Raw genomic sequence first — 23,018 nt, forward strand, 5'->3', positions numbered from 1 at the left:
TAGATATGGGGGCTGAACATCTCTTGAAATCTAGGAGTTGCTTGTCATTGTTTTTCAATAACATTTGTCTTTGGCCCTTGAATAAAAGGTGGAGGCTATTTACGCTGTTTTGGTGGTCCAGAACAAAGGGAGATGTGCTGATGTGGAAACAAAAGACAGTGTAAGACACAGCAGCCTTCAGTGAATTTCAGCTTTCAACCCAGCTGGTTAGTTAGTTATTTGTTCAGGGGAAGGAGGGAATAATAAAAGAACTAGGCATTACAACAGTGAACAGTTGGCTGAAGCTCTAATCAAGAGACAAAGAAAATCATGCCTAACAACTAAAACAGACAGCAGGTTGTACATTTGGACCTCATGATGCATTCCAGTCAGTAACATGAAAGACAGGAAATACTTTACACGTGTTGCCTTTGGGGAACAAGAGAAGATACGGAGGTCAAGTGTGGTTCTATGACGTTTGCTGATAAATCTTTTCAATGGTGTTTTTTTCCCTTTTATTTTTCTGAGCAGTGCGGTACTGCCTGCAAAGCAGTGGGAAGATCAAACAGCCAGCTGCTCAACATTGTTCACTGCCTTCAGAGAACGATGAACACATCAGCACGGCTGAGCGCTGCTGTAGATCACCCAGCACACACAGAGGTAAGCCACGAATGACCTTGAGCACTGCAGCAACAGCACTTGGCCAAGACCAGGAATGTCAATCTGTTATCTCCCAGTGCAATCCAACAAGCTACTGGAGACATGGTTGCAGACTGGAGGCTCTGGAGCAGTTTTGAACTGCTTGAGTTTGAAAACGTATCTATACACTGTCTGGTGAAGTTGCTGCAGTGTTAGAAAATGTCACTGTTATTAGGCTCAGAAAGCTCTCCATCTGTATTCCTTCATCCTTTTTCATAAATAAAAGGTAGCAAAGTGAAGAGGGTGTTATTCCCCCTAGTGTCAAAATCTGGGTAAATCACTGGAAGAATGTGTGTGGTAATAAATGCAGTAAAATGTTATTTTTTCATTTTTAAATCCCCAAAAGCTGTAGAAAACAGCATATATACAGTCTCTCTCCAAATGCATCATAATATAGCAAATTACACTACGCAGTTTCTAACATTGTAGCTGTTACTGTTAACTATTATTAATTGTTACTGCTAGCCATTATTGCCTCAGGTAACAAGCTATAGAACGAGAGGGAATGGCCTCAAGTTGCACCAGGGGAGGTTCAGGTTGGATATTAGGAAACATTTATTCTCAGAAAGAGTGGTCAGGCACTGGCACAGGCTGCCCAGGGAGGTGGTGGAGTCACCATCCCTGGAGGTGTTCAGGAGATGTGGAGGTGTGGCACTGAGGGACATGGTTTAGTGAGGAAATACTGGTGGTAGGTGGATGGTTCGACTACATGATCTTGGAGATTTTTTCCAACTGTGGTGATTCTATGAGTCTATGAACTGCAATGCTGTTTGCTAACTACAACAGCACATTAATGTTGGCTAATTCACAGGTTACTGAGGAGTACAATACTTGTTCGAAATGTTGCCATTTAATAAAGAGTAGAAGTGCAGGAATGTTTGATGCCACTGGTGGATTTCTCTTTCTCAGCTATTAAACTTTTTTAATGTGGTGATACTAATGATTTTCTATACGATCATAGTAAAAAATGAGTCCTTCTATTTCAGAACAAATAAGGTGTCTAGACCTTGAGGCTACAGAACATAAAGAGAAAGATATAGGGATGTGGGAGGTGAATCTTGCAGTAGAGTTTTTCTTCAGTAACTTTAGACTTTTCAAGATGCACAAGTGTGCCTGGACTTAAGCACATGGTTGAGTGCTTTGGGCCAGGACCAAGGTTACGACTGGACTTGATGATGTTATTGGTCTTTTCCAACCTAATGGTTCTGTGATTCTATTTGTAAATGGAACTGATAGAATTCTGTCTTTGGTGTTTCCAAGACTCCCCGTGCCACTGCTTGACCATTGTCTGCAAGGTAGTATAAAACCCTGACTTGCTGTCTCTCATGGCACAGCTTTGGGGCTCCACTTTGATCTGCTCACAGTTTAGGTGAGAGGTTATTACAGGACTTAAAGTGAGAAATTTAGGGATGTTAGCTTCTCAGTGGATAATTTTCTTTTAATTCATTTTTGAGATATTTTGATCAGTCCTACAAAGAAATCTCATGATATTTCTGATTCTAGTCTGTGCTAGGAATGCAGGTACGCACATGAAGAATAGTGATCGTATATACTATACTTGAAATGGTTGGTTCAAAATACATTCTAGAAAAGAAGAGGCAGGGCAAAAAGAGGGTGCATTTTTTTCTTGATTTCTTCAGAAACTAAAAAAACTTGCTTATTGTAAAATGTGCAAGTCTTTTTCCTAAGTGCTTTTTGAATGCTGTAATAGTCTATGCAGTTAAATAATAGCAGGGCCAGAGCAAAGAGAGGACTTTATGTAGACTTTCAACCAACTGGGGTTGGAGACGTTCTTAAGCAGCAGTTTACATGATGAATTTACACTCAGTCCTGATTCATCTGAGTGCAACAGCAAAACTCACAATGCTTTCAACATTATCGATTCAGGAATGCTATGCTTGGTTTGGAGGGCAATTAAAAATCTGCTAAGAAACACAAAGAATAAGCAAAAATACCTTTCTGAACTCTGAATTTCATCTGCACAATGAATTGTCAGAGCATCTTGTTGCCCCAAAAGGTACAAATGAGGTTATTTTCCCAGCTGCGTGATATTTGTATAGGGAATGACATGCATCAACAAAGTTGCTTGTGCATATACATATTTTGAGACTTTCAAGAGCTAGTGACAAGGTAACTGTTTGATAGATGCAATATGTTAGGGGATTGCTGTCCAAATAACACGAGCATCAATATTTGGTCACATTGTCGGCATATAAGCAATCTGTCCTCAAATCATGTCTGAAAGCCATATTTTTTCAAAAAAAAAAAAAAAAAAAAAAGGTTGCATTTGCATGCACAGTGGAGAAAAAAATTCCGCTGGCAATAATGTGTTGTGGTCAGGTTTTTTTAGAATTGCTGAGTAACTTATGCCAGACAAACACATGCTGAATATACTGTATGAAAACTCAGCATGTGTTTGGCTGGTAAAGCATAACTGTTCTCAGACACTCTTATTCTCCAAAGGGGAACAACTCTCAAAATTCCAGCTCAGTGAGCTCAAACTAGCACTGCTCTGAGTGGCACCGAGCATTTACTGGGTTACTGAGCAGGACTGGCTGTTTTAATTTGAGCTTTTCAGAAAGCAAATTGCACAAAATTAGTCAATGCTGTTGAAATCATCCATTATTGCTGCACTTTGGTCTGCTTGCATTTTGCTCCACAGTCATAAACATTTTCCATTGATAGTATATTATGATAGTATGTTATGAATTTTGAGCAAGATGAACTGCATAGCATTTCCATAAATCAGAAAGCATGGTGGCACCAGGGAGGAGGAAACTTGCTTTGGTTTGGCAGATTTTACTCTTTTAGAAAGTTCTTTCTCTAAATTGTGGTTTTGTGCATTTGGTCCATCTGTGGAAGCAGTTTTGATGTATGAGGTAGTTAATACGGCTGAGGAGAGAAAAATTGTCAATACTTGATTTTAAAACATTTAAGATGACTTTGACCTTTGCAGTCTACTTCTTGTTAAGCCAATAAATTAGAAGTGACAGTCTACTTTGTATTAATACAAAATATAAGTAGGCTTAAATGTCTGTAGAACGCCCGCTCAGATTGACTATGCATATCAGTGAAAGATAGCTGCAATGCTTTCTCTTGTATTTTTCCAAATCAGAGAGGATTTCTATTTAAACAGACATTTCCAGTCCTTTAGAATGTATCTGATAACATGCATTCAGCTAAGAATTGACACACAGGATCACAAGCTAGGAGCCTGCTGGAGGTATGGGATATAGCATAACATATAGCTTTAGCACACAAGTGTATATGCAGTGGATCCCCTTTTAGGGAAAAGATGTACCATGGATTTTTCTGTGCAGGACTTATTTGGATGTATAACCAATTAATGTGGCCAAGGGAGATCCTGCACTCCAGCCCCACACCTGTCACATCAGCAGCAGCACATCTAGCAAGGATATCTGCTCCTTTGTGTGGAGAACAGCTGATTTTTGTGGTCATCAGGGAATGGAGGATGGGTGGCAGCAGTTACGAGAGCACAGCCACGTGCATCTGGTCCATGGCTGTGGCTTACTCACGCGTGAGATGCGCTCTCAGGTACAAGGGATAGCAGTGGCAGGATCACTGGGGAAGGGCAAGCTGGGTGGGCAGCAGAGCAATTTTTTATGGCTGCAGTCCCACATCATCTGGTTGTGTGAAGGGTCCTTCAAAAAGGGTGGCAGGCTGCGGGCAGCAAGCCCATGGTTTTCCTGCTGGAACAGGCTTTGGGTCACTTTTTGCGCGATGTGAAAGAGGAGCTTTATTCAGAAGCTTTATAAAGAGCAGTTTGTATCATATCTTGAAGAGCAATGAGGTTTACAACACAAACTTGCATGAAAAAACAGACATGGTGCCAAAAAGCAACCCCCAGCAAGTCATTCAGGTCTGACATAAGTGCGGCAATGGAGTAGTTGGCATGAGCTGATTTTTCCCATTTCTCAGCTATGACACCACATGGCAGTCTCCCTGTTGGTTGGTTGGCTGGCTGTTTTTCTGCGGGAGGTTCTTTTCTTAAGTGTGTTACAACCTTGAGATTAAACAAGGCAGTAAATGGACTGTGTGATGATAAAAGCAAAACATGTTACCATAGGCTCTAAATTAACAATTAAGTTGCTGTAGAGAACTTACTAAAGGCTGTGGCGCTTTTGTGGACACAGTTTTTGTGAAATTCCTTCTATTCCTCAGGGATGCTCTACAAACATTAGAAGCAGGTCATTCTGCAGGCCAGCTTTCTTCACTGCTTATGCCAAAACATTAATAAATAATTTTAAGTAATGCTGGGCTTGATTGAGACAGTAAGGCAGTTAGTTCTTCAACATTATAAAATTTATATTTACATCTAATTTGGGTTTTTGTCTCCTATTCTGTTTGTGGTGCAGACAGTATTTCTCTCCTTCTGCTTTGTCATGACTCTTCTGGGGACTGAAATCAAGACCCTGGCTCATTAGTGTTGTTTCCTGAGCAGTTGCCAGGCTTGAGAAACGCAACACTGTTACTCAACAAATAAAGAAAATTCACAGCTTTCTTTTGTAGATATCCAAGAGTGGGAAAAAACAAACAAACAAACAAAAATTATTCTTTTCATAATACACATGCTGTAGAATCTGTAGATACGTATAACTTCATAGGACTTGTTACTAGCAAGCGTTTCCAAAGGAAATGGATTCCTTTCTTTTGCGAAGTCTACCTAATTGTGAAGTTCTGTTTATGGTTTTAAAGATTATTTTGGCATCCTTTTACTTCTCATTAGGATTTTGAGTCCCACACTGCAATTAGGTACACACGTATAATGGAGTACTGGTGTAACAGTCTGTCTGTCATATCTAGCTACCTTTAAGATCATTGTTTCCTGCTTGTCACTATGTTCCTCTAGTTATAGAATCATTAAGGTACCAAAGACCACTCAGATCATCTAGTCCAACCACCAACCCATGCCTGTGACGGCTCCAGACCATGTTCCTCAGTGCCACATCTCCACATTTTTTGAACATCCAGGGACAGTGACTCCACCACCTCCCTGGGCAGCCTGATCCAGTTCATCACCACTCTTCCTCAGAAGAAATATTTCCTGATATCCAACCTGAACCTCCCCGGTGCAACTTAAGGCCATTACCTCTTGTCCTAGTTGTTAACGATTGTATAGCCAAACAACAACAGCTGATAATAGAGAAGTGCAAATCTTTAGAAAAATGAGAGAGTGATTCATCTTGGGAAGAGCATTATGGATTATTCCATGTTATTGTATTTAATAGTACTACAGTGACCTTAAGAGAAGTTTCAAAGTGGAGGATGCTCTGGCTCCACCTACCACTGCATTACCTATGTCTTTGCTGCAAGCTGCCCATGTGGCCAAGGATGACACTGCCGCGTGTACCCCAGCTCCCCTGGACCATGTCACTTCACAAAGATTTGGTCTGCTTAGAGGCCAGGAGGCAGCTCTTTTCCCCTGAAGCCCATCTGAAGCAAGAGTCTCTTGTCTTTAAGGTATGTGAAATAACGATAAAATCTGCATTTCTCCTGTATCTTTGCATTTTCTCTATTTGGCAAGTTCACTTGGCGGTCAACATGAGGAAATCTGGCATGGCTGATAAGAGTTGCTGAAGGTGGTGCCTCCCATGCACATGTCACCAGATGGTGCATTTTCCTTTCTGATGGCACAGCCCCAAGGCTGTTCTCGTTCAGGTTATGTGATGTTATCAACTGCTAGTCAGGCTTTTGCAGGAAGTACTGTTTTTGTACTCCAGAAAATGATCCTTGTGTTATTTTTGTCCTGAAAATGAGCCACAAATACTGATTTAAGACCACATTGCCCATCTTTTAGGAATGGTTTACTTCCCCATGGAAAAATATGCAGTTTTTATCTGAATTTATTACCTGTTACTTTGCTTCATGCATTAAATACGACAGAAACCACAAAATAACCAAGACTGGCTATATCGTGAAGGGGAAAAACTTGCTAAGCCTTAAAGAGGGTTCATGTATTTAAAATAAGAAGTACCAAAAAGCTAACTTCTGAACATTCAAAGGCAGGAGGTGGTATACATGCGAAGGCTGTTCTGGCATTTTGGCTTGAAGATCAACAGCCCATGTTTACACTCACAGTGTGTATCTGCCAGTTTTGCTCTTTGTGGAGCCCTTGATCTGGATAAAGGGGTAGTGAGGTATGCAGCTAAAGTCTGTCTCAGAAGCCAAGCTGCCCATAGGGAAGAGGACAGCTTATCCAGATATCTGGATGGGATCAGTATTTGCACTCGCAAATAGCAGCACTCTGCATCCGTATCCCAACTGAGCCTCAGCTGGGACATGACCAGAATACAGGAAGAGTGAGCTTATTAAATTTATGTTGGCACCTTGTCATTTTGAAGGTTTTTGAGGACCCAAAGCAGCTGTTTACAAGGCACCCTTGTTTTCTCTCATTTATTCAGTAAGAGGCAAAAATAGTTTAGAAAGAGAGATCATCTAATCAGGCATTCATAATGAAGTATTATTGCCTGTCCCATATGTTCCCTTCGGACTGTTGCTGTCATTTATTAACTCAAGCATGTGATTTGTAGCATCCTTTTTGGGAAAGTGTCCTGCTATCTAACATCCTTTTTTGGAAGGCTGTTTCCAAAATTTTGCTGTGAATGTATTCCTCCAATGCACACACATGTTCCACTTACAGCAATTTATCATTTTCTTTCTTGGGAAACTTGCAGGGATCTATTCACAGTTTTCTCGTGTAAGCTGAAGGTTATAACTCTAAGGAAGGCCTAGAGATCCAAAACCAATCTTGTGTCACTGAAGATGTTTTCTCAGAATAAAATCCACCTCAGCTAGGTTGCACTGTATTGTAGGTTGTGTTGTAAGATTTTCCTTGATATTTTTAGCTGTAGGTGTGTGCTAAAATTACACATTATCCTTTGCTCAGCACCACTGCTGCTGCTCCGCTTAGGAAGTCCACTTGGCTGGACTAAAAAAAAAAAACAAACCTAAACTTGTAGCAATACTCTTGTCTTTGAACACGGTCCAATGTGCTTTCCTCTCTAGGAAATAGTTCCATTTTATCCATCTGTCCTTCCATTATTACCCAGTTTTTCTACTTTGTTCATGCTTTTCATTGTCTGGAAATGCTACTTCTTGCAGCCCACAGCAGAGTGAGACATCTCCCTTTACCCAAGCTGCTGCCTCCTCCTGTCTCTCTGACCACCCATAGCCTCAGTGCTGTTGGGACAGGACCCCCTTCTGTACTGCACCATGTCTAGCAGCATACAAACCCTGCTATGGGCCTTCTGCTTACACTTCCAAAAGTTAAGTTGCAATTTTCCAGCTCTTGAAACCTCTGCGACCCGCCTGTGTTTCTGTGTAAATATCCCTTATGCCTGTCACAACTACTGTGATGAAAAAGTGACTGCTCACACAGTGTCAATGAATGGCTGGAACGTGAGAGACAAATGATCAAGAACAGCATTTTTCCTGTTTTCTTGACTCTGGGTAGTACGCACTATCTGAAAAGAAAGAAAGCAATTTCTCCTTACTCTCAAACATTTAAAAAGAACCTCTCAAAAAAATTGATTCAAAGTTCTCAAGAAAAAGAACGTATGTGAAGATTCTGTATTTTTAGGTAGTGTAGTTTTTATGAAAGTCAAGTCATAACATTTGATGAATTTTAATGAATGTCCTTCTCGAAGAACTACTGTCTTCATAACAGTGAATTACCTGGCAGAAGGTCATCAGATCTGTTCCTAAAAGAGAGGAATTTGTAAATGGGAGATTGCACGAGGAGCTTAAAGTAAAGCACTACGTGCGCGTCACAATCTGTGCTGAGGGAAGTGCAGGCCATTATAGCAAAACTAGATGCATGGCTTCTGAAGTCATATGGTTCTTCTCTGTGTCTGAACACAAGCAAACCTTTATGCTGTGGCAGAATTTATCTTCTGTGGTGGCAATCTGACTCCTCTTCTTGAGACAAGCGAGATATGGCCTGTTCACCATAAAAAGAAGGTATAAGCTGCTAAAATTAAGATTCATAGCCAAACTACAGAGAAGCTCTCTGTAGCGAAAATGCTAAGTCATGGCCTGAACCAGTGATTGAGCACCTGGTGGGAAGGCAGGGCCAAGCCAGTGGAGTTCAGGTGCATGCAATGTACCTGACCTCATTTAAGGGTTGGCAGTGGAGATGAGGGGATCTCACTGGAGATCCCTGTGTACCTGAGGCTTTCTGAAGGTAAGCAGTTCTTTTCCTTTGTTTCTGCATCCACAGCTGCTGTCTCTGGGCTTGTCTTTGTCTGCTGCCATCAAAGACTTTGCTACCCTGATATTATCACTGTACTTTCCATCACATTATAGCATTACACTGTCCCTGAAGCTTCTGCTTGCCCGCGTGCTGGCTGGTACCCAGCCCTTAGGTGTGTTCCAACAACCTTGGCTCCAATGCAGCACACCACTTACCCCGAGGTGCTCGCTGAATTTAATTCCAGCCATGGCTGGGGACACAAGCTGTGTTGTAATTATGGGCTTGGAGCCCATTATATTTATGGACCACGCTTGCAGTATGATCTTGTGAAAAGACACCAGGTCTGTTTCAGCCAAAAGTGGGAAGCAATGGTTTTTACCATTTTTTTTTCCCGTTAACTTAAAACTGTTGACATGGTGCTAAATTCAGTATGCTGAAGGTGTTTCCATGTGTCACTTCTAATAGGATACAGGTGTCAGACAATTTGAGATTATTTCAAACCTAATTTTCTTAGAGTGAAGATACAAACAGTTACACCAGAAGCAGATGTTGGGCCTTTCTCACCCCTCAGAAATGCGGTTTGGCATTCATCCAGACTGAGTCTATGGGGAAAAAGAGAAAATTATATTTAATTTTAGCTTGCGTGGTTTCCTCCTTTCAAAATCTACGTGAATGTGCAATAAAATAACCCATCTTTTTTCCCCTCTGCTTACACAGGGACTAAGTATCTTGTTGCAAACAGATGGAGTGCAGGCAGGTTGGGATATGAACACTTTTCTATCTCCCCACTATTACTGTGTGGCCCAATGTCTGACAAAAAAAATGCTGTATTTTCCTTTTCCTCCCTTCCCTCTGTGCTTTTCAGTTACTTTTCCAGTGTGTTGGCTGGAAGTAACAGCTAGGAAACGGGAGCTGCAAGAACTGCCTGTAAATGGCTGCTTGCAGCTCTGTCTCCAGTCCACTTCCATTGGGATGCTCACTGGGACTGCACTGGGACTTGAGAGAACATCTCCTCCCTTCTGCCTCCAAGCTGCTAAGATTTTTTTTAAGCTTTTCTTTCTTTGTGAAGCAATGGAGCAATGGTCCTTTTCCACCTCATTCACACAGGTGATCACGCAAAACTAACTGAAAAGTGGCCATCATAATCGAACAATGAAAACTTCAAAAGCTGAGATCCATAAATTTATACTAGGAAGTGAAGGGGTGGGATACTGGTGTCACCCAGTTCTATGTGCTGGAGGAAGGGCAAGAAGTCCTCCTAGACAAAATTGAGTCTTTGCAGAGTGGTAGGTAGGTACATGACTGAAAAGCCCCCAGGTGGTGGGTGGAAGGCTTTAGTGCCTCCGTTTATCTGTGCTGTGTTGATGCAGATTGCACTGCACAGGAACAGTTCTCCAGTCAGCCTCCTGCCAAGGCCACCAGCAGAGGTGAGTAAATGTGATAAATAGGAAGCATCAAGTTCTGGCTTGTGAATCAAAGGAAAACCTATGGAAATGCCACTCTGCAAATTGAGTTTATTGCACTGCCAGGAAGTTATCTAGAGGCATTTGAAGACCAATGCAGAAACAGGAAATTAATCAAAAGCATTTTAGAGTGGCTCCTTGTCCAGTGAGTGCTGTGTCGGTTATTTATTCTGCTGAACTACGGCAATTTAGCCCAGCTAAGGGTCTGCTCAGATGTCATGTATTAGCCACTGCCAGAACAAGCGACCTTTTTGCACAGTACACTAAGAACAGAACAAAAAGATGGAAATTCCAATTTTCCAAACATGGTCCAAATAAACCTCTGTGCTCTTGTTAAACCAGCTGTGCTGAAGAGGAATGATTATAACAAGCCTTTTTTTTTTAGCCTGCACCTGTCTCTCCTTCCACAGCTGAGGACATGCTGGAAATCTATTTCCCTATAGACCTGATCGGGTAAAAGCTTCAGGTGGGAATTAAATTCATCATCTACATCTATTTTTACTTAATCACTTAAAGGGAAAAATGCCTAAAAGTCAGCAGTTACTTGAGTGTGCAATAGCTGCTCAGGACCCTCCCCCCCCAAAAAAAAAAAAACTTCCCCAATTTGTCCAACACCAAACAGAGCAAAGTTCCTTTAGTTTTTGCCCTTGTGGTCACCAAGGTCTTAGGAAGAAGAAAGGAGGATGGGTTTCAAGCAGCCTTGCGTAGCTGGTTGTTATGGTCCAGCTTGTGAGAAGATGGTATCTTCAAAATGAGCATTACTGGATTGTTTTAGTCCAAAATTACTGCATTTTTCTGTCTTTAAAACATGATACCTGGAAACTGACTGGCACTACATATACATATGTGTGTGCAACTCATAGTCTATATTTCAGCATAAGGAATCAAAGTGAAACTTGGAAGTGCTTTGTGACAAGATACTGCATGTGACAGGCAAGACAGCATGACAATCACTGAAAATTACTAAAGCATGTCAAAATAGAATGACAATAATAAATTTGTGTCAAAAGAAATGCTGTTCATGCTGACCTAAATTGTTGCACTGTATTGTATCATATTGTGATTTAAATATGAAGTTCAGGAAAGATGAATTTCCCAGGGAAGCTGGAGTTATTTCTACTGTGGATTAATTTCCACTGCTTACTCAAAACAAACTTGATTTTTCAAAACAATATTCTTAATGCCAGTTACACAGATCATAATCCCAGTAATGTTTTGCCACAGAATAAAAAACAGACAATATAAGAAATCTAAACACCTTTCTTAAAGATTTCAACTGATAAATTTTAGGAAGATGCAAACTTTAGTGAGGGATTTTTGGCATCCTATGAACAGTTATGAACGTATCTATGTCTTATAACATCAAAGCACTCAGTGTTAGATTTATTATTATTATTGTTATAGTACTATTATTATTATTTCAAGGCTGGACCTACGCTTCTGGAAATGCATGTATTTTGATCTTTTACCATTTCTGTTTTGAGTAGAATTATATCAACAAATCCAGCCGTTCAGAATTATGATTGCGTGATAGAAAATGACTACTTTCAGCAACTAATCAGCAAGTCAATAGAGTTTATAAAAACTAGGGATATGAACCAGAAAATGCTATTCATTAATTTTGTTGGTGGTTATTTAACTTTAATTATAACACTTTAAAGCTATTTAAATCTACAGCTCCATCGTATGTAAGTTAACTTAGCGTATTTTGCAAAAATAATCAAGGCCTGGTAATATAGATCAGTACAGAGCCTGTAATTAAATCTTTGAGTTTCAAAGTGATTTTTAAATGCGCGTGCAGATGATTGCAAAAAGTGCTTTACCAAAGCTCTGCTTCTGCCAGTATGCCTTCAGGCGTGTTTCTTAGGTACTGTCCAAGGTAAATTTTCTTTTGAGTTCAAATCAGAAATGTTTGTTAAGTGAATAGTGACCTTGCAGATAAATATTGTTTGTACATCCACAAAACAATGAATCTTCACACCTCTTTCATTGTGTAAGTGATAGTAAGAAGGATTTTTTTTTTCTATGGATCGTGATGCCCATTAATACTACTGTTGCCCTTATGCCTAGGGGAATGGAGCCTCTGTGATAGCCACTGCAGCATTTCCTTCGCTGAAGAGGTGATAGTGGACCTGACCTTTCAGCTCTGATTTTTGGCACCATCAGGTGGTCAAAAGCTTTGACCTTTGCACTGACAGCACAGTAGACCTCATTGCTCTCTGTATCCTGGGAAAGGATTCTGTGAGCTGGAGAACAATTTCTGTCATTTCCTGATTTGTGTTTTGTAGAAACCAGCACATGCCACTTATTCACTATTCTCATCGCAGGTTTTGTTTGCTTTTGTGCATTCCAAAGCAGTCCTTAGACTTCGCTGCAGTCCACCAGGAATCACATCATCTCCACTGTCTTGGCCCACCTGCACCACTGCCAGCATAAAATGGGGTGGAATTAAGTATGCACTTTTTTTTCCTGGAATAATTAAAGGCAGGCTATCACTACCTTGTGTTACAACATGGGAGCTCACAGGTTTCCAACGATAAGTGGACTGGCTGTAGGCAATTAGAAAACCTCAGGGTTGTAAGAAAGAGCCTGTCCACTAAAATATGTTTTAGCTCAAGTCATAGTTTAACAACCCACAGCTCTTACAGCTGTGAGATTCTCCCATTGTCAAGTAGATCTATGGACTCCCTCAGGACTGGCAGGCTTGAGATATCCAGCTGCTAAGAACAAAAATAAATCTCTTTGAAGACTGACTGACTTATTTGCTGTCAGATTGTGCACAGACTTATTTACTTAGGCTGAAATATTGTAATCATTAATCTCCATTGATCAAATCTTGTTTTCTTAACAAAACTCCAAAATGGTTTCAGCTGTGAGTTGGATGTTGATGACACCAAGCTCCATGCTTAGATAGCAGTTTTGTGGCTGAGATGTGCCACACACACCTGCTGTAATCAAAACAGCTCTTGCCTTTGCAGGGACACTAGAGAGTATTTTATAACTCACTATTACTTAAACAACTCATAGCTATTCTGAAGGAATAACAACAAGATTTTAATAAATAGCTATTGATCACAAAACTCTATTACCAGTATTATAATCTTTTTTCAGAAATGGTTAAAGAGCCTGTGATAAAGAAACACACCATTCATTTTCGTTACTCTGGTATAATCAGCAATTTTGCTGATAAGAAGCAGGAGGAGTGGCTGACACAGCAGAAGGCTGTGCTGCTATTCAGAGAGACCTAGACAGGCTGAAGAGCAGGGAAGAGAGAACCTTCTGAGGTTCAATATGAAGGAGCAGAGTTCTGCACTCTGGGAGAAATAACTGCCCAGGTTAGAGAAGTTAGACCTGTTGGAGAGGAGCTCTGCAGCAAAGGAGCAGGGGGTTCTGGAGGTTGGTTCCAACCCCTGTAATCCTGTAATATTAGCAACAGAAATTACTGTCACAGGAATTGAGTACTACATACACATACAAATAGTTATTGCAGAATGAAAACCTAGTAGGAGATGTAGGCCTTTGGTTTGCTGTAGCAGGAAGAAAACATTTCCAGTTCTCCTTTGAGAGGCTTGTTTTAAAGTAGCAGTAGTAGTCCTTTTGTTGGTGGTGTTTTTTGCACCACATGTATTATTTTTATGGCTGACTTAAGAAAGCAAGCAAAAAATGAAGGAAAACTTGGATGTAGTTAAAACATTTCTTGACCTCTTCCATGGTTGACTGTATTTACTGACAAACATGTTGCACAACTTACTTATCTTAAGTAACTTAGTTATGTCCTTAATGGTTTAAAGACCTCTGAGCTGGCACTTAATTCCAAAGAAAGGGAATCACAACATATTTCTGTGGATGGTTTTCTTTATAGCATTCATTTTTCACAAGAAAGATTTTTTTCTCTCCCAGCCTTCAACTCATCCTTCTTGAGTTGAGTTGCACCACTGTTCCTGGAAGAAGTCAGCAGAAGAGAAGGTGAATACATGTGGGAAAGCAGGTTCAGCCTTCCTCCACTGAAATGTCTGAAGCATGCAATTCAAAGGAAGAGCAGTTTACTGCCAAACAAGTACAAGGCTATTGCATGAACATCATCTTCAGCCTTTGCTCTTTTGAGATTTAATGTAAAAGCCACCAACATCAGTTGAGAGCAACACTTTCAGACTTTCCAAAGCCTTTGCACCCATCCTGTTTTAATACCCTCTGCCAGAAGGACAAGAAGTACTACCCTACTTCAGAGATGACAGATAAGCAGAGGTTAGACTGTCTTACCAAATGGATACAGCATGGAAAGAAGGAATAAATATCCTAGTCCCAGAGTTATTCTCAAGGGCTTTTAGTTAGTTACTCTTTTGGAAGTTGAGCAAAAGCTAGTGGCAGGCTCTTGTGGAAGCCATCACACTAACAGCAGTAGGACATGTTTCTAGGTTTCGGAAGAATTTCAGGGAATATGGAAAACTGTGTGAAAACTTCTGTGTAATAGGAACAATTTTCATCTGCTCTCCATTTATTTTTAAGCTACTAGTTTATCACTACATTATTTATGTTTGAAGAATACATACTAGAAAAACAGCTCTTTGTGAGAAGAATAGGACAGGAAGCAAGTCATCTTGCTTTTTATTACAAAGATGAAGCCATAGGCATAAAAGGGCTGTTACCTTATATTACCATTGAATATATACAATGGAAGAAACTTGTAACCTACATCTAGAGGAGAAAAAGATTTAGGAGGAAGAGCTTTAATCAGCAGCAAGCCAGACACTTTACTGGAAGTGTACACCACTCTCTTCCTTCCTTTTAAGTGTGGTTTCCTATCAAGCTTTCTGTGGCTTCTGATTTTTTTTTTGTAATTCTTTCCAGAAATTTTTTTCTGGTTCTGTTATTTCCAAGACCTTTCTATCTGATTTATTTTCTATTTCCAGTGCTTAATGAAGCAGAACAATAATGTTAGTCTTCATCAGCCATGGAAAATAACAAAGCTCACAAAGCTGGTCTCCAGGCGACCCAGCTCTCACAGAAGCAATGGCTCCATACTACCTTTGCACCAACTGGGAACAAACCTTCAGCACCAGCAGGGCTGAAGAGCACAGGTAAGCTGTTAGTACATGTAAGTGTATACAAGTCACCCACACAAATGCACTCCAGCTTTCACCATAGCTAAGCAAGGGCTATTACTGCTCCCGGGAGGAAATAATTAAAGCCATTTCTCGGTTCTGACAGCTTGATGCTGGTGGTTTTCAATGGCAAATCAACATCTGTACTGCAAAATTAAGCTACCATAGCAATTAATCAGCAGAGAGAGCCAGAGAGGTACTGCAACATGTTCATTTTCTGTATGTCCCCTGGCTGTGACCTACAATTGAGACACGACAGAAAGCTAGGTCCCTGGTGATAGATATGTAAATAAAACCAGATGGAAAACTTAATATTGTGCAAAAAAACCAACAGCAAATGCATTAAAGACAAAAAATGAAAGACTGGAAAGACATCTGAATGAGTTTCTTAATCATGTAAGAGTTTCAAGTTTCCAGAGCAAGACAGAAGTGAAATTTACACAATTCATTCAATTCCCCCCCAGACTGATGGCTTTTCTTTCCTGCATACCATTACAGCTGCTTTGCATAGTAAACAAGTAGAGCATGACAGTGCAAGCTGTAAACTCACATCTGTGATCCACAGCAAGTAACAGAGCACTGGAACTCAGCTTTACTTTTGAAGTAAGAGAGAAACTGAAAGTTAAGTAAGCTACTTTTACTCAAAGCAAAATATTTCTTTAAAACACTATCTGGAGATGAAAATACAAATCTGAGCAGAAATAAGAGGCCATAGTATTAAGTATTCCTCTAAGACAATTGGTTTTGTATTCACAACAGAAGTTCTGCTTTATTATTCTACTGCTTATTGTATAGGTAAATGTCAAGATCTTAAGCTACTACCCATTTTGGTAGAGAATTTACCTATGTATGAAACTTCAGTTCTAATTGCAAATTGGCACTCAGTCTTCAGCTTCAGGTCATTGTTGTTTACACTTGAGAACCAGATCAAGGCACAACAGCCATTCTATTTGAATATATTATCAGAAGGGTGGAAGTCTTCCCTCATGCTTTATGCTCTCCTGACTAAGTGGAGAGTTATACTGGGCAGCCACAGCTGCACACCCACACCAATGCCACTCCCAGGTCCTTTGCTTCTAAGGAGGAAGGGATGCCATGCAACCTCTTCTTGCCTTATAGATACAGTTCTAATGCGTTGGTGCATAAGGGCAGAACCCTAACTGTAGGAGATCCACCTAACTCCACTACAGCTGCCAAAGATAACATACAGCTTCATCTAGAAGACAGATGGGACCTACAAGCTCTTCAAGCACTTCAAGACATCCAGGCACTGGAGCTCAAGGCCTTCCTTAAAGCAGATAAGCAAGTGGGTTCTCCTTCCAGCCCACTAGGGTAGGAATTCTTCCACCCTAAATCAGTCAGCCCTAGAGAAGAACCAGGACACTCTCAGTGGCTAAGAAGGAGCATAGCTCTGCAAGGAAGATCACCCCAAGCCCAGCAGCAGTAGGAGCACCCCAGGATCTCTGGGCAAGTGATGGAAAACATCTCCTCCGAGCCCTGCCTCACACCTTCTAGCCTAGAAAGGAGAGCACTGACAAGAAGCAGCTACCTCTGCAGGAGAGTCCCCATAGCTGGAGGACCATCCCCCTCAGACCCCCACCAGGGGGAGCCTCCCCCATAAGGGGACTCCTCCTCAGCCCCCACTCAGGGGGAGGTCCCCAGAAAGGGGTCACTGTGAAGACACAAATGACAGAACCCACCCCCATCCAAAATAAATAATCTTTGAGTTAAATTAAAAATGAAACATCCCAGCCACCTTGATCCCAATTAAACAATCACTAACTCCTACAACATTAGAGTCCTGCTCACCAACCATACCACCTCTCTGCACCCACAAGATCAGGTGAAAGGACACAGGGCTGCACAAACACCAAAACAGGAAAACAGAACTAGAGCCTCCAGTGCTGAGAAGAAACCTGGAAGAATAGAATACCAACACCAGGCTGAGGGTCCTTGTATCCTATCATAGCCAGGACACCAAAAGCCTGCAGTACTCACCAGAAGAATAAACATCCACTTCTTGAGTCAGCTCAGCTTCTTCTGCCACTATAAGGGCAGCACTCCACATCCTCCAGCAGAATCCATCTCCACAAGTCCATTAAGTCAGGGCACAGCTGGCTCTCCTCTTCACATTAAAGAGCTGCACAAAGACCTAAGGAGAAAGAAGACTCTAGAATGCTGTATCCCACCTCACAGGATCAGGGGCACCCCAGGACAAGAAACACCACCACAACCCCAAACGCCAACAAAAGAAAGGCTGCTGGAGCCCTAGCACTTCTCACCTCTCACAGCAAGAGCCCCATGCTCCAGGACAGCAGCAAGCACACATCTTCAGAACTGAAAACAAACCACAAAGCTACAGGACGGAAACTCACCTTAAGAGAGCACCCTGCACACCACCACCACATACAGAAGAGGCTTTTCTCCTACTCCACCCAGCCTCAACCACAAGCTCCATCCCAAAAGGAGGACATGCAGGCTGGAGGATGCACAGACAGAGCTCACCTCGCTCTATTCAAGCATCAACAGTTTCATACCACCAGGATCCTCACACCAGCTCTGGACCTGCAGGACAAAGACCTTCACAACTCCGCAAACTGCTTTGAAGGGGCTGCCAGACTGGGAGCCCCTGCACCAAGGCACCATAACACAAACAGCCCCCAGGATGGGGTGGTGCCTGCACCCTTCAGCACACAAGCACTCACCTTCACAGTCCCATCACTACTAGAACTACTCACAGGCTGAACTGACCCTCACTACAAGAGGCCACACTGCAGCACTCACTCTGCAACAGGAGACCAAAAAACCAAACAAGAATTGAAAAGCAAACATCAGGCATTGTTTCTTTTTGAACAGGCCCCTGTCTTGCTTTTTACTCCCAGCAACAACAGGACTGAGAGGAGGTGCTGGTCCTTGGAAGCAGTGAAATTACTTCTGTTAAGTTCTTTGCAATACGAGGCAAAGTGTCATTAGGAATATCAGCAATCATACATAGGAAAAGTTGACTCACCGGAGAGGTAATGATGGTCTCTGGCTATAGAACAGTCCTTCTCAGGAATCAGCCTTCATCCAAAAGATGTTCTCCCTTCAGAGGCTAGCCCTTAAATGAGCCCAGGGAGGGGTGAATCCTGAGTGACATAGGAAGCACAGGTGAACTGCTTGCACCTGTGCTCCCTGGGCCAACCACTCCCCTCGTCACAGAATCATAGAATGGCCTGCATTGAAGAGGACCTCAAAGATCATCTAGTTTCAACCCCCCTGCTGTGGGCAGGGTCATCAACCACTAGACCAGGCTGCCCAGAGCCACATCCAGCCTGGTCTTGAATACCTCCAGGGACAGGGCATCCACAACCTCCTCGGGCAACCTGTTCCAGCGCATCACCACCCTCTGAGTGAAAAACTGCCTCCTAACATCTAGCCTAAATCTCCCCATCTAAGTTTTTAACCATTCCCCCTTGTCCTATCACTGTCAACCCATGTAAAGTCATATCCCCCTCCTGTTTAAATGCTCCCTTCAAGTACTGGAAGGCCACAATGAGGTCTCACTGGAGCCTTCTCCTCTCCAAGATAAACAGGCCCAGTTCCCTCAACCTTTCTTCATAGGAGAGGTGCTCCAGCCCTCTGATCATCTTAGTGGCCCTCCTCCGGACCCATTCCAAGAGCTTGAGTTCTGCATCATTCTTGTGCTGGGGAACCCAGGCCTGAACGCAGTACTCCAGATGAGGCTTCACAAGATCTGAGTGGGGGATGGACAATCACCTCCCTCTCCCTGCTGGCCACATCTTTTTCTAAACCTTCTCAGTCATCAGTTCAGGCCACAACATACCAGTTCCCCTACAAGAGAAAAGGGGAAAAAAAAAAAAAAAAAAAAGTGGAGTAAATCCAGCTGCAGCACCGTACTGGCTCCAAGAAGCAGCTGAGAGCCCAGCAGTAGCCCTGCACCAGCCCCAGGAAAAGCTGTGTGGGAGCCAAGCAACCTCCTGCCATAGGCAGGAAAACACTGTGAGCCCCTCAAGGAATAGCACTCCCCAGCAGCAGCCCCTAAACTGCTTGCACTGCAGTAGTTGGGAAGGGTGGGTAGTGGTTTAAGAGGCTTTTGGGCTGGCCCTGCCCTGACTTCCAAACAAAGCACAGCTGTGCCTTCACACCATGTGGAGGTCATTGCTTCATTAGCACAGCCAAGCCTCGTTAGGGCAAGCCAGAACCCTGACAGCCACCCCAAGACCTTGGGGCTTGGCTCACCCAGACAATGATGTCCTCAGTGATGTCCTACTGCAAACCCAGATGGCCATAGAAATCACCTCACTGTGCAGGACATGGTGGCAGGGGTGAGATGAAGAATCGGGGATAAAGAGTGAAGGATGCAGGATGAAGGGGGCAGGATTAAGCTGCAGGCAAAAGGAAGGTGAAGGATTTGGGGTGGTCCAATCCATTCTACACAAACTGTGCAGTGTGGGATAAGAATTCAGAAGCAGTGGCTTTGCATTACTATGGGTCAAAAACACTGACAACCAGGACAGCTTCACAGAACCAAAGAATCATTATGGTTGGAAAAGACCTTTAAGATCATCTAGTCCAACCAGCCACCTACCACCAATACTGACCTACACCATATCCCTCAGTGCCACATCTCCACAGTTATTCCAGGACAGTGATTCCACCACCTCCCCGGGCAGCCAGTTCCAGTGCTCAACCACTCTTTCAGAGAAGTTTTTTTTAATATCCAATGTGAACCTCCTCTGGCACAACTTGAGGCCATTGCCTCTCATCCTATCACTGTTACCTGGGAGAAGAGGCCAACCCCTGCCTTGTTACAACCTCCTTTCAGGCAGTGGTGGAGAGCCATAAGGTGTCCCCTCAGCGTCTTCTTCTCCAGACTGAACAACCCCAGTTCCCTCAGCTGCTCTCCATCAGCCTTGTGTTCCAGACCCTTCACAGCTTCCTTGTCCTTCTCTGGATATGCTCCAAGGACTCGATGTCTTTCTTGTAGTGAGGAACCCAAAACAGAACACAGTGCTGAAGGTATGGCCTCACCAGGGCTGAGGAAAGGGCATATTGTGCCTGACCAATGTGGTGGCCTTCTACAGTGGAGTGACTGCATCTATGGACAAAGGAAGGGCAACTGAGATCATCTACCTGGGCTTGTGGAAGGCCTTTGACATAGTCCTGCACCATGTCCTTATCTCTAAAGTGGAGATATGGATTTGAAGGCTGGACTGTTTGTTAGGTGAATAAAGGTTGGATGGTCATAGCCAGAGGGTTGTTGTAAATGGCTCTGTGTCCAGGTGGATTCAACAAGGCCGAGAGCAAGGTGTTCCCCTTGGGTTGGGGCAATCCCAGACATATGTGCAGACTGGGAGAAGAACTCACTGAGAGCAGCCCTGCAGAGAAGGACTTGGGGGTCCTGGTGGATGAAAAGCTGGACATGAGCCAGCAGTGTGTGCTTGCAGCCTGGAAGGCCAACTGCAGCCTGGAAGGCCAACTGCAGCCTGAGCTGCATCAAAAGAGGGGTAACAGCAGGGAGAGGGAGGGCGTTGACCCCCTTTACTCTGCCCTTGTGAGGCCCCAGCTGGAGTACTGTGTCCAGGTCTGGGGTCCCCAGTACAGGGAGGATGCGGAGCTGGTGAAACAGGTCCAGAGGAGGGCCACAAAGATGACCAAAGAGCTGGAGCACCTCTCCTATGAAGTAAGGTTGAGGGAGCTGGGCTTGTTTAGCTTGGAGAAGAGACAGCTCCGGGGAGACCTCATTGTGGCCTTCCAGTACTTGAAGGGAGCATACGAGCAGGAGGGAAACTGACTTTTTACACAGTCTGATAGTGATAGGACAAGGGGGAATGACTTTAAACTAAAAGAAGTGAGATTTAGGTTAGATGTTATGTAAAAAATTCTTTACTGAAACAGCAGTGAGGCCCTGGCACAGGCTGCCCAGAGCTGTGGGTGCCCCATCCCTGGAGGTGTTCAAGACCCAGCTGGATGGGGCCCTGTGCAGCCTAATCTAGTGCCTGATTTAGTGGTTGGCAACTCTGCCCACAGCACAGGGTTGAAGCTCGATGATCTTTGAGAGCAATTCCAAACCAAGCCATACTATGATTCTATGATTTGTGAGCGGGTCTGAGATAAAGGGGTAAGGATAAGATATCCCAACTTTGTGATTTTTTTTTTCACAGAAGAGTGAGTGAGTGCAATAAAAGAAATAAAATACTCAAATTGAAAATTTTGTCAGTATCTGGGCTGCTTGAGATGATCTTTAGCTTTGTAACAAGGTACCAAACTGTTTCACTGTGTATTGAAGTAATCTGGGGAACTATGGCATGATGCTAATAGCAATGATAAAATAATACAACTTCCCTGTGACTGACGTTGGAGTGAGGATACATTGCATCAGTATTTTGTCATGTTGGTCTTTTGTTTTCTGTTACTGCTGAGTGTACTTAGTTCCACAAACACTGAATTCTAACTATCTACAGACAATACATCCATTTAGGGAAACCCAACAAGCTAATCTGAACTGTATTCTTCCTACGAATCTGTGTAACTTACTTTCATTTACCTCTTGATGCTTGAGGGCAGTAAATTATTTTTATCAGGCTGGTTTATGCAACAAGTTGTACTCTCTGACAGACGTATCTATTATTTATGTCTGTTTGACTAGAGTCACGTGTGAGTTGCAGAGCAGAGAATCCAGCCTGCTGTGTCACTAACTAAACCCCGGGGCTTTGTATTTTCATGTATTTCTGTCTCCCAAAGGCCATCATAAAGGAAAAGTAAGAGAAATCTCACAGAACGAATGCCATAAGGAACTTCTTGGAGAATTTTACTGACAGTCTTCTGACTGCAGTAATGATCTTGGGGGAAATTATCCACTCCATTCAATTCTCCATATTCAAAAGATTGATCAAATTTTTAAGGGTTTTAAAACTCAGAAGCTACAGAGCTTTGTTCTTTAAGTATTTGGTCCTTGAGTTTTGCCACTTGCCCATCTCCTGGTCCTGGGACCGGTCGGTGCAAACAGCATTGATTATTTCCCTGGGTTTGTTTTAGTCACTATACCAATAGAAACATTAAATTTTTTCAGGTACAGATTCACACAGAATCACAGAATCATGGGGGTTGGAAAGGACCTCTGGAGATCATTGAGTCCAACTCCCTGCTAAAGCAGTTTCCCTACAGCCGGTCACACAGGTAGGCAGCCAGACGGGTCTTGAATATCTCCAGAGTAGGAGACTCCACAACCTCTCTGCGCAGTCTGTTCCAGTGCTCCATCACTCTCACAGTAAAGAAGTTCCTCTTTGAAGATAAAAAGATAAGGAAAAGTGGTCGCAACACTAAGGTTCAAAGATAAGTATTACTCTCTGCACCTCTGTGTTAGGATTGGAAGAGTATGTGACAGTGCTCCTGCAAATGTTTGTATGTAGATTGAACTGGGAGGGCAGAAGCCCCCAGACTCTTGTATGCGCAAAAACATTGCTGTCTTGTGATCTGGACTTAACATGGATTATATTAATAAACTGCAGTACATACTGGGATGTTTCCCTGCCCTATTAAAAAAAAAAGGAAATTATA

The 23,018-nt window shown here is 42.7% G+C and overlaps 2 long non-coding RNA genes across 11 annotated transcripts in view; one reads left to right on the forward strand and one right to left on the reverse strand.

Moving 5' to 3' along the window:
• Window positions 1-20,093, reverse strand: part of LOC110398058 — a 38,599-nt gene extending 18,506 nt beyond the window's left edge. The window contains exons 1-7 of one of the 5 annotated variants that reach the window (XR_002438168.1): window positions 19,356-20,093; window positions 18,466-18,583; window positions 18,161-18,240; window positions 17,961-18,020; window positions 17,738-17,792; window positions 17,454-17,607; window positions 8,893-9,492 (exon numbers count right to left, since the gene is read on the reverse strand). This is a non-coding gene — a long non-coding RNA (uncharacterized LOC110398058). Of the gene's footprint in view, window positions 1-8,892; window positions 9,493-14,244; window positions 14,295-15,825; window positions 16,820-17,453; window positions 17,608-17,737; window positions 17,793-17,960; window positions 18,021-18,160; window positions 18,241-18,465; window positions 18,584-19,214; window positions 19,321-19,355 lie in introns of those variants that run through there. The other 4 variants (XR_002438171.1, XR_002438169.1, XR_002438170.1 and 1 more) reach the window with 4 other exon arrangements.
• Window positions 8,844-23,018, forward strand: part of LOC110398056 — a 66,886-nt gene continuing 52,711 nt past the window's right edge. Inside the window, exons 1-5 of one of the 6 annotated variants that reach the window (XR_002438166.1) lie at window positions 8,844-8,881; window positions 9,608-9,647; window positions 10,261-10,317; window positions 10,739-10,819; window positions 12,424-13,056. This is a non-coding gene — a long non-coding RNA (uncharacterized LOC110398056). Of the gene's footprint in view, window positions 8,882-9,607; window positions 9,648-10,260; window positions 10,318-10,738; window positions 10,820-12,423; window positions 13,057-14,253; window positions 14,599-15,263; window positions 15,720-23,018 lie in introns of those variants that run through there. The other 5 variants (XR_002438164.1, XR_002438163.1, XR_002438167.1 and 2 more) reach the window with 5 other exon arrangements.

Source organism: Numida meleagris, chromosome 4, assembly GCF_002078875.1.
Source record: "Numida meleagris isolate 19003 breed g44 Domestic line chromosome 4, NumMel1.0, whole genome shotgun sequence".
Taxonomy (NCBI): Eukaryota; Metazoa; Chordata; class Aves; order Galliformes; family Numididae; genus Numida; species Numida meleagris.